The 10,160-nt window shown below is 46.8% G+C and overlaps 1 long non-coding RNA gene across 1 annotated transcript; it reads right to left on the reverse strand.

Moving 5' to 3' along the window:
* Positions 1–6,296: 6,296 nt before the first annotated feature.
* On the reverse strand, positions 6,297–7,523 carry LOC109705156. Its single transcript, XR_002214646.1, has 3 exons — positions 7,474–7,523; positions 7,296–7,357; positions 6,297–6,311 (listed from the first exon to the last, which is right to left on the reverse strand). It is a non-coding gene; the product is annotated as an uncharacterized LOC109705156 (long non-coding RNA).
* Positions 7,524–10,160: the final 2,637 nt, after the last annotated feature.

The following is a 10,160-nucleotide window of genomic DNA, read 5'->3' on the forward strand; positions in this document are numbered from 1 at the left end:
TTTTAGACTTATAGATCAAAACAGAGTTAGGATTAGGAAAGTTTCTTTCAAAATGGCTTGTACCGGAACAAGGAAGCTGTCAGGGGTTAACGATGGACGGTAAGATTTTTTTGCGTGTTTTACCTGCGATAGTTCGGCTGTTGGTTCCGGAACAGGGTGTACGGTACAGCGTGAAAGGTGTACGCGAACAACATCCCACTTCTGCGCAAACTGTTGATGGCTGTACCGCTTGGACAGAAAACCTATGTCCGGCACTCAACTTCTGTTTTCGCAAACGTCTGGATGGCATGTACCCTGGAGCAGAAAACCATTTGTACGCGTACAACATGCATTTTCGCTGAAAACTGCATTGTTTTGAGTTATTACAAGCTCTTAGAACTTTTTGATCAATTACAAACTTGAAACTGATTTAAAAGCTTTAATTAAGTATGAATCCCATGAAAAAGATTTTAAATTACTAAGCATCGTGATTCATGTTTTTGCGTGTTTTGCGTCCTTTCCGTTTCGAAGCTTGGATTCTTCGATTTTCAATATCCTCCGGCTTCTTCAAGACTCGATCGACTCAGAAACTTGCAAACATATAGACTAACAAAGCAGTGTATATGTATCAAAAATGATCATTAGTGCAAGTGAATGTTTTTAAGTTCTGTTTTTCCTAACTCTGTGGTATTGCTTACATTTGTGTAAGCGTTTGTGGATGTTTTTCGCTAGGTGCTTTTTGTCTACTTGTATGAAAATTGTAATGTGATGACATGATAAGCTTGGGCGGGTAGGGAAAAACTCTGTCCGTTTCGTGCGTCTGTTGACGTGCTCGAGGATCGAACGGCAAATAAACGGTATCGGGTCCGGGGGGCGTAGATGGCGACAGATATCGTGGTTATTAGAGCCAAGAGGTGAAGAAATAGGAATGGACTAGGACCCTTAGGGATTGGAGGCCTTAAGCGCTCTAACCGGTAACGTGAGTTAACCCTACAAGGCGGTGGGATCAACGTTAGCGAAAGCATATGATGGGGTTAAGTTGGGACGTCTTAATGTGATTGAGAGGCTTAGGTTTAAATTTCGTTTATCTCTACTTTAGTGTTGTGTCGGAGCGGCTGACAGACATGACGTTGAGGCAGAATGAATGTGCATGTTGACTTTCGGAATGGGTATGGTCGAGTAATGTTGGTAAGTGACTATATGGAGCTGCTTTTTCAGGCGAAGCAATGGCACCTTCGACGTCCGATCGAACAGGTCGAGTGCCGGAGGGAAACGAATTTGCGGTTGCCGAGCATCCGGAGGAGTGGCGAGGATGAGTTAGGAGCAAAATGGCCGTGGCTTATTGGCGTAGTGCGGCAGCAAGCGGAGTCTGTTCAACGCCAAGGGGAGCTGATTCAGAGACTCCAGGAAGACTTGGAGCATCAACAGTAGGCGGCGGCCCAAGTAGGCGTGGAGCCACCTGTGCCCCTTGCGGAGGTGCCAAGGGCAGTCGAGGGAGCGGCGGCAGCAGCGGCTGCGCCAGTCACGCTAGTGCCGGCCGGATCGGGAACCTCAAACCCCGATGGTGCGGCAGTTGATGCAGAGCGAGAGCGCACATTGGCGATGCTTATACAATTCAAGAAGTTCGACCCACCTACCTTCGAGGGCGGTTTGGTGGAGCCGGCGGTTGTGGAGTCATGGATCGACTCCATGGAGACACTCTTCGAGGACCTAAATACCTCAGAGAAAGACAAAGTGTACCTCGCCACCCATTGTCTAGGGAAGGCGGTGATGGTGTGGTGGAAGCGGGTTAAGCGGGATCGACCTACCGATCTCCCGTTCATGCTTTGGGAAGAGTTCAAGAGAGCAGTGTTCGCGAACTACTTCCCCGACACGGTGAAGCCGAAGCTACAAGAAAAGTTCCGCATGTTGAGACAGGACGATCGATCAGTGGGAGAGTATGAGCAAGAATTCTCTCACATTATTGACTGCGTTCCCGACGTTATTCGTGATGATCGGGACCGGGCGGATTGGTTCTTGCGAGGACTCCAGCCCCGGATATATGAGAAGGTGCAAATTTTGAAGCTGTCGACCTTTGCAGAGGTCTTTGATAGAGCTTTGTGGGCGAAGCACGGTAGCGCCCACGTACGCGAGGAACGAGAAGCTATTGCCGAGTCGAAAGACAAGAGCAAGAAGAGAACGGCGGGCGGTGCCGGGGGCCGGCCAAATACTAAGAAACCCCCTCGGTACCCCCGACAGCAGGCGAGGAATTGGAGACCACCTCGATGTGTTATTTGTGGTGGTGAGCACAAGGTGTCGACTTGCCTGCAGCGCGGTGGCAAGTATTTCAAGTGTGGCCTACCAGGACATCTTATCCGGGAGTGCCCGACATGGACGTCGTCTGCGCCGACGGCGGCATCAGCACCGTCTACCCCGAGACAGCTTGCGGGGTTACCACCAGCGATGTCGGCTGGGCGCGCATCATCACCGCGTCAGCCAGAGGGATCGAGAGCGCCTAGCGGCAGAGTCTTTGCCGCTCAGGTGGAGGAGCAACAACCTGCAGCACCCGACGACGTCGTGGCAGGTATAATTGTGATTAAAGGCACTAGAGCTAGAGCAGTGTTTGATACAGGCGCATCTCATTCGTTTATTAGCACCATCATTTGGCTAAGAACCGGCATAGAGATGGTGTTAACAATGAGGATTACTGCGTGGCTGCTACGTTTTGAACGCCAGACATTAATTCATGTGTTCACAATTGAGTGTTTGGGGTCGTCAGAATGCAAATAGGGATTGGATTATGCGATTGATCTGCTTGGTGCTAGATAGGATGTGGGGATTCGATGTTATTTTGGGACAAATGAGCTCTCCAAGTACTATGCGGTGTAGATTGTGAAAGCAAGGTGATACTTTTTCGTTGAGCTAATCAAGAAAGAGTTAGATTACCAGTGTACAAAAGTAGGAGCTTCGCCTGGCGAATATATCGTCTGTGAGGGCGAAGGGAATGATTAAAAGGGGGGTGTAGGCCTATTTGGCAAACATGGTGGAATGCTCGAAGGGGCCCCGGATGTACAGAGGTTGGGCGAGATATGTCGGGGAGTAGCAGAATGCGAATTGGCTTTCAGAATTCCGCGTTCCGGTGAGTTAACGGGACTGCCACGCGAGCCGAAAAGTTGAGAGATTCCGTTGTCGCAGAAACAGTTTCGAAGGTCCGATTAGAATGGGCAGGTGGAGTAAGGAGTTAAAGGCCTACAGGACTTGCTCGATAAAAGCTTTGTTGAGGCGAGGTGTCACACTGAGGCGAGCTCGGTGCTATTTGTGAGAGAAGGATTGGCACATTCGCTCTGCGTTAGATTATCGGAGTTGAACAAAGTGACGATAAAGACAAAGTACCTCGTTGCCAGATGAACGAATTATTCGATTAGTCTGCAAGGGTCCAAGGTGTTATTCGAAGATTTTGATCTCCAATCGGGGTTATCAATTATAAGATAGGCGAGTGTGCACAAACGGGTACCGTTACGCGTATGGCCTTATGAGTCACGGTAATGCCGTTTGGGATACTGAATGTCCAGAGCATTTATGGACCTTGATGAATCGAGTTCTGTAGGCATTGTTGCTCGATTCGTCGTGGTTTTTAGACGACGTGTTGGGTTTATTCAAAGAGTTGCACTGAGGACATGAAGAGGCATTTCTGAGAGCTGTGTTGCAAATACTCGGCAAGAGGAAGCTCTATGCAAGTTAAAGAAGTGGTTGATTTTGGCTAACAGGAGGATCAATTCTTGTGGTCATGTGGGTATCGGGGACGGAGTTTCGGGTTTAGACGAAGAAAGTGGAGGCGATCAGGATTTGGCCTCGCCGACGGAATGTTAGCGGAGATCCGCAATTTTCTTGGACTGGCGAGCTACTATCGGCGGTTCGTGGAGGGGTTCGCCAAAATAACCACTCCACTAATGCGCCTCACGCATAAGGGAGTAAGATATGTGTGGTGCGACGATTGCGATCGTAGCTTCGAGGAGTTAAAGAACAGGTTAACGTCGACCCCGGTGCTTGCCTTGCCAACTCTGGGGGAAACTTTTGTAGTGTATAGCAATGCCTCGTATGTTGGTCTCGGGTGTGTATTAATGCAGAATGGGCGGGTTATTGCTTATGCATTGCGCCAGTTAAAGAGTTATGAGAAGAACTACCCGATTCACGACCTTGAGTTAGCCGCGGTGATTTTCACGCTAAAGCTTTGGAGGCATTACTTGTATGGTGAACATTGTGAGGTATACACCAATCACAAAAGTCTCAAGTGCTTGTTCACCCAGAAGGAGTTGAATATGCGGCAGCGGCGGTGGTTGGAATTATTGAAGGACTACGATGTCACTATACTATACCACCCCGGGAAAGCCAATGTCGTGGCCGATGCTCTAAGTAGAAAATCGGCGGAGAACTTAGCGACGGTAATTACGCCTCAACCGCTATTACAAAGGGAAATGCAAAGATTTGGGTTGGAAGTGGTAGCACCGGGAGTGCCGGCTACACTTGCCGCATTATTGGTGGCCGGGTATGAAAAGAGATATTGGGGAGTTCGTGGCGCAATGTTTAACGTGCCAACAAGTTAAAGCAGAGTGCCGATTTTCGGCGGAAAAGCTACAATGTCTACCAATAATCGTTTGGAAATGGGAAGATATAGCAATAGACTTTGTTACTGGTTTGCCTCAATCACAAAGCGGACACGATGCGATATGGGTGATAGTGGATCGATTGACAAAGTCGGCACACTTCTTGCCGATACATACCACGTGGTCGGGAGACAAGTTAGCTCAAGTTTATCTCGATGAGGTTGTGAGACTTCATGGGGTTCCAGTGTCGATCGTATCGGATCGAGACCCCAGATTCACATCCCACTTTTGGAAGAGTTTACAAGACGCGCTAGGCACACGGCTCGACTTCATTACGGTGTTTCATCCTCAGAGTGATGGACAATCAGAACGGACGATACAAATCCTTGAGGATTTACTTCGAGCGTGTGTACTAGATTATAAGGGAGGATGGCATGATTTCTTGCCTATGGCGGAGTTCGCCTACAATAATAGCTACCAAGAAAGTATAACGATGGCGCCTTTTGAGGCACTATATGGACGTAAATGTCGTTCTCCTATCCATTGGAGTGACGTGGGCGAGAGAATGGCTCTTGGCCCGGACGTAGTGCGGGAGGCGAAAGAGAAGGTTCGCCTTGCACGTCAACGGTTGGCGACGGCGCAATCTCGGCAAAAGAGTTATGCCGACAAGAGAAGAAAGGATTTAGAGTTTGCGGTTGGAGACCGTGTATTTTTAAGAGTGTCGCCAATGCGAGGAGTCAAATGATTCGGGGTCCATGGGAAGCTAAGTCCCCGTTATGTCGGACCGTTTGAGATATTAGAGCGTGTGGGTGCGGTGGCGTACAAGCTCGCATTACCACCGAGACTCGCGAGAGTTCACAATGTATTTCATGTGTCAAATCTTCAAAAGTATATCCGAAACTCGACACATGTATTGGAGTATGAGCCCGTGGAACTACGTGAGGATATGACTTATGAGGAGTACCCGGTGTGCATCCTCGATCGAGAAGTGAGGAAGTTGCAAAGTCGCAAGATTCCATTTGTGAAAGACCAATGGAGCAACCATGCTGTGCGAGAAGCCACTTGGGAGCTCGAGGAGTCAGTGCGTGTCACGCCCGGGTACCAGCGGAAGCATATCCGGCACGTGCACAGACCCGCCATACACCTGCAGTATATAAGGCGTCTACAAGCAACAAGTCGATAGAAAGTAAAACAAAAAAAAGTCCTATCCTGATATCAGAGCAATGTACAGGTCGATATATATCAACAAAAGAACAAAGAGTGTACAATCCCAAAATCTCGACAGTAGAGAAGTATCACAACTGTAGTTTACGGTCCAAGTAGTACATATACATCACGAGTATACAAAAAATAGGATAGATACAATGGTGGTTTCTCTATACAAAGGGACATCACCCTCGGTCGTAGCCCGAGTAGCAAGGTGATCGACTAGCACGCTCCTAGTAGTCCCTAGCTAGGCGCGACTCCCTTGCCACGATCCCTAGCCTCTCCTGTAACAGGCTCTGTAAAAACAACCACCAAAAGGGCGTGAGAACTATTAACAATAGTTCCCAGTGGGTAAGCCGCCAGCCTCGGCGAATTACACCACTAGGNAAAAATAGGATAGATACAATGGTGGTTTCTCTATACAAAGGGACATCACCCTCGGTCGTAGCCCGAGTAGCAAGGTGATCGACTAGCACGCTCCTAGTAGTCCCTAGCTAGGCGCGACTCCCTTGCCACGATCCCTAGCCTCTCCTGTAACAGGCTCTGTAAAAACAACCACCAAAAGGGTGTGAGAACTATAAACAATAGTTCCCAGTGGGTAAGCCGCCAGCCTTGGCGAATTACACCACTAGGCTCATGATGTACTAAATGGAAATAAAAGCAGTAATTTGCATGATATATACATATGCAGTGCTACCAGTAACAGGCATGTATTCAACATGTAAACATGATTGCTGCAGTAATGAATCAACTGAATAGTAGAAGTATCGAAACTACTATAAACATGAACATAAACATAATCATAGGAGTGTAAGTACTACTGTACATTACAACTGGTACTCATTCATTACTATCATTATCGTTTTCACTTTCATTTTCATTTAGTAGGATCTACTCAAGGTAGTCCAGCTTGCGCCGCGCCTAATGGCCCCGTGGTAGTATACACTCCCCACGGCAATCCACTTCGGCACCCAATCCCGCACGGGCGAGCAACTGTCGCGTAGGCCAACTCCGGAGTGCCGGCTTGTAGGGAGCTACCCTCACAAGCGTGTGCGAATGAGCACGATGGCAAGCAAGCAAAGTCCATTGTCCACATGTCACAATTTTCATATTATCAATACAAGGTTCTTATCGTCCATCCTCTGATCGGAATTTCAATACACAAATAGTAACAAGAGCTAGCAATCACTAAATTGTAAACATGTAAGGGTAAAGCTAAATCATATGTCATGATAATCTTTTCACTAGTATAGCACTATCAACATAGTCATGAGCATGTCATAGTTCTCTACTTTAAAGTGCATCCTACACTTGTTCATAAGTCATTCAACTGAATTGAATATAAATAGAAAGACTTTCATGGATAAATATTCTCTACTTTATAGAGACTTCATTTCGAATATATTCAACATTATAATGACGAATGTCAAGCCCCTTTATTAATCACATAAGCGCACAATAAGACCATTTCTATAATACATATAGAACATAGAGGAGTTTCACTTGCTCTGGTTAGGTCCGACCCACCTAGTATTAGGCTCCAAATCAGTCCAAGAAGTCTCAAGGATCAGCTCCACTAGGTCTCAATCCTGCTGAACACGAAGCACAAAGATCGGATCAAATCACGATTGAAATGTCCAATTTCGGCGCAATTGCACTTAATACATAGGAATAGCTTAAATCCCTGTTTGGCTTAGTTCAATACCTCACGTTAAGCTTCCAGAAGGCCCTCCAAGGCCGAACGAAGGTGGTCCAAGGGTCAAACACCCTCTCGCTGCGAACAATTCCGAAACGACATCCAACTCATCAATAATAGCAATTATGGTCGGAATCTTGCAATTTCGGCTTCCTAACTGAAATTCTTACTTACCTTAGGGTAGAACAACTTCCAAACCAGCTTCAACGAGTACACGTTCAGCTCAACGAGGCTCGAAGACCTGCTGCGAAGTTAACGTACAAAACTGCATCAATTGATCGCATAAACCGTGTATAGTCCGAAATAGCTTCATAAATGGCTAATTATCCTAATTAACCTTTAAAGAAGCTTAACCCTGGTCTAAGAAGGTTAATTCACAGCTAATTAACCCATAAATACATGCTGAAATCTCAGGTTAAAACAGTTGGAAGCAAAAACATGAAATCAATACTCAAATCGACCAATAAAACGCCGATAACGGAAAAAATCAAGTCGTTTACCTTCTCAAGCTTGCAACCAGCTCCTTACTGGTCCAGGGCTGCAAAAATCCCTCCAAAACGCTCTCTTGCACGTGCACAAAGGTTCTGCGACGCTCGCAACCAGCAAAGAACGCGCGCGGCGACGAAAACGAGCGAAATCGGCGAATCCTTTGTAGAGAGAGAAAAACCCTAGAGAGAGAGAGAGAGGAAGGTAGAAGAACAACCTCCTGAGTTCCAGCAACCATTACTGAGCTCCCAGAGTCGTGCTGGGATCCAATAGGTGAGAGCAAGATGTGAAATTACCAAACTACCCAAGCTGCCACGAATCTGCCAGCTTGTACCGGTACAAGGTGATGGCTGTACCGGTACAACAAGCAGAAAATTGCTGATTTTCGCAGATCAATGCACTTTCTCACTTTTAGCATTCCAATCATCCTCTAACTTATCCAAAAACTTGTTCTAACCTTTTAGAACATGTAGGAGTGATTCACACACCATTCCACTTACTCGAACTCCGCAATTTGCAAAAGTTCAGTGTATTACATTCACCCCTCCTAAAAAGAAGTTTCGTCCGCGAAACTTGTAAACACTTACCTCACGATTCCATCGAGGATAGATAGGGATAATGCTCTTGCATTGCACTCTCCAGTTCCCAAGTGGCTTCTCGTTCCTCGTGATTACTCCAAAGGATCTTCACGTAGGGTATTTCGCGATTCCGAAGCCTTTTCACTTCTCGAGCTAGTATTCTCACTGGATACTCCTCAAAGCTCAAATCTTCTTGTAAATCCACTGGAGTACTGTCCAATATATGGGTCGGATCAAAAACATATTTTCGGAGTGTCGATACATGAAACACATTGTGTACGCCTGAGAGACTCGGCGGCAAGGCAAGCCGATACGCTACGGGGCCTATCCGCTCCAACACCTCGTAGGGTCCAATGAATCGGGGACTTAACTTCCCCCGAATACCGAATCTCTTAACTCCTTTCGTTGGGGAAACCTTTAGAAATACATGATCACCAACTTGAAATTCCAGTTCTCGCCGACGTTTATCGGCATAGCTCTTTTGTCGACTTTGGGCTGTCAGTAGACGTTCTCGTGCCAGTCGAACTTTAGCTTCAGCCTCTTGCAATACATCTGGACCCAAAACCAATCTCTCACCTACTTCACTCCAATGAAGTGGTGATCTACACTTTCTACCATAAAGGGCTTCAAACAGTGCCATCTGAATACTTGCATGATAGCTATTGTTATAAGCAAATTCAGCCATAGGCAAGAACTGTGGCCAACTGCCCTGGTAGTCAATCACACAGGCCCGCAACATATCCTCAAGGGTCTGGATAGTACGCTCAGACTGCCCATCACTCTGGGGGTGGAAAGCAGTACTAAAATCCAATCGAGTACCCATGGCCTCCTGTAAATTCTTCCAGAAATGTGAAACGAATCGGGTGTCTCGATCTGAAACAATCGAAGCAGGTACTCCGTGTAATCGCACAATTTCATCAAGATACAATTGTGCGAGTCTCTCCCCTGACCAAGTTGTGTGGATCGGCATAAAGTGGGCAGATTTGGTCAATCTGTCTACAACTACCCAAATTGCATCGTGACCTGCTTGTGAGCGAGGTAATCCAACGATGAAATCCATAATAATCCTCTCCCACTTCCACACTGGTATGGGTAAGCTTTGAAGTTTCCCCGCAGGAAGTCGATGTTCAGCTTTAACCTGCTGACACGTTAAGCACTTAGCCACGAAGTCCGCAATTTCCTTTTTCATTCCAGGCCACCAGTAAGTTAACTTCAAATCCTTATACATTTTTGTACTCCCCGGGTGTACAGTATACGGTGCCTGATGTGCTTCTTTTAAAATTTCCTCTTTAATGTCTGAATCTGCTGGCACACAAAGCCTATCACAAAATCTTAACAGTTTAATTTCCGCTATTTTGTTTTGTTTGCATCGAGATTTTTCGAGTTTGCCGGATTTACACCTATTCACCCCCCTCTAGGTGTTACTTACCTTTTAGATCCTCGGGATCCATATCTCACAGGGGAGCTCCATGTGCCCCAAAACTCGGGACTGTCTGTGGACCTCCATGTGGTCCCTATCGCCCGACACTCCGGAGTACTCGACGACAATCCTCTCCATGTGAGGATATGGATGGCTATAGCACCCCAAATAACAGACCGTGAGCTTGATCTATCCTCTCCTCGTGAGGATAC

This window comes from Ananas comosus, unplaced genomic scaffold (assembly GCF_001540865.1).
Source record: "Ananas comosus cultivar F153 unplaced genomic scaffold, ASM154086v1, whole genome shotgun sequence".
Lineage (NCBI taxonomy): Eukaryota > Viridiplantae > Streptophyta > Magnoliopsida > Poales > Bromeliaceae > Ananas > Ananas comosus.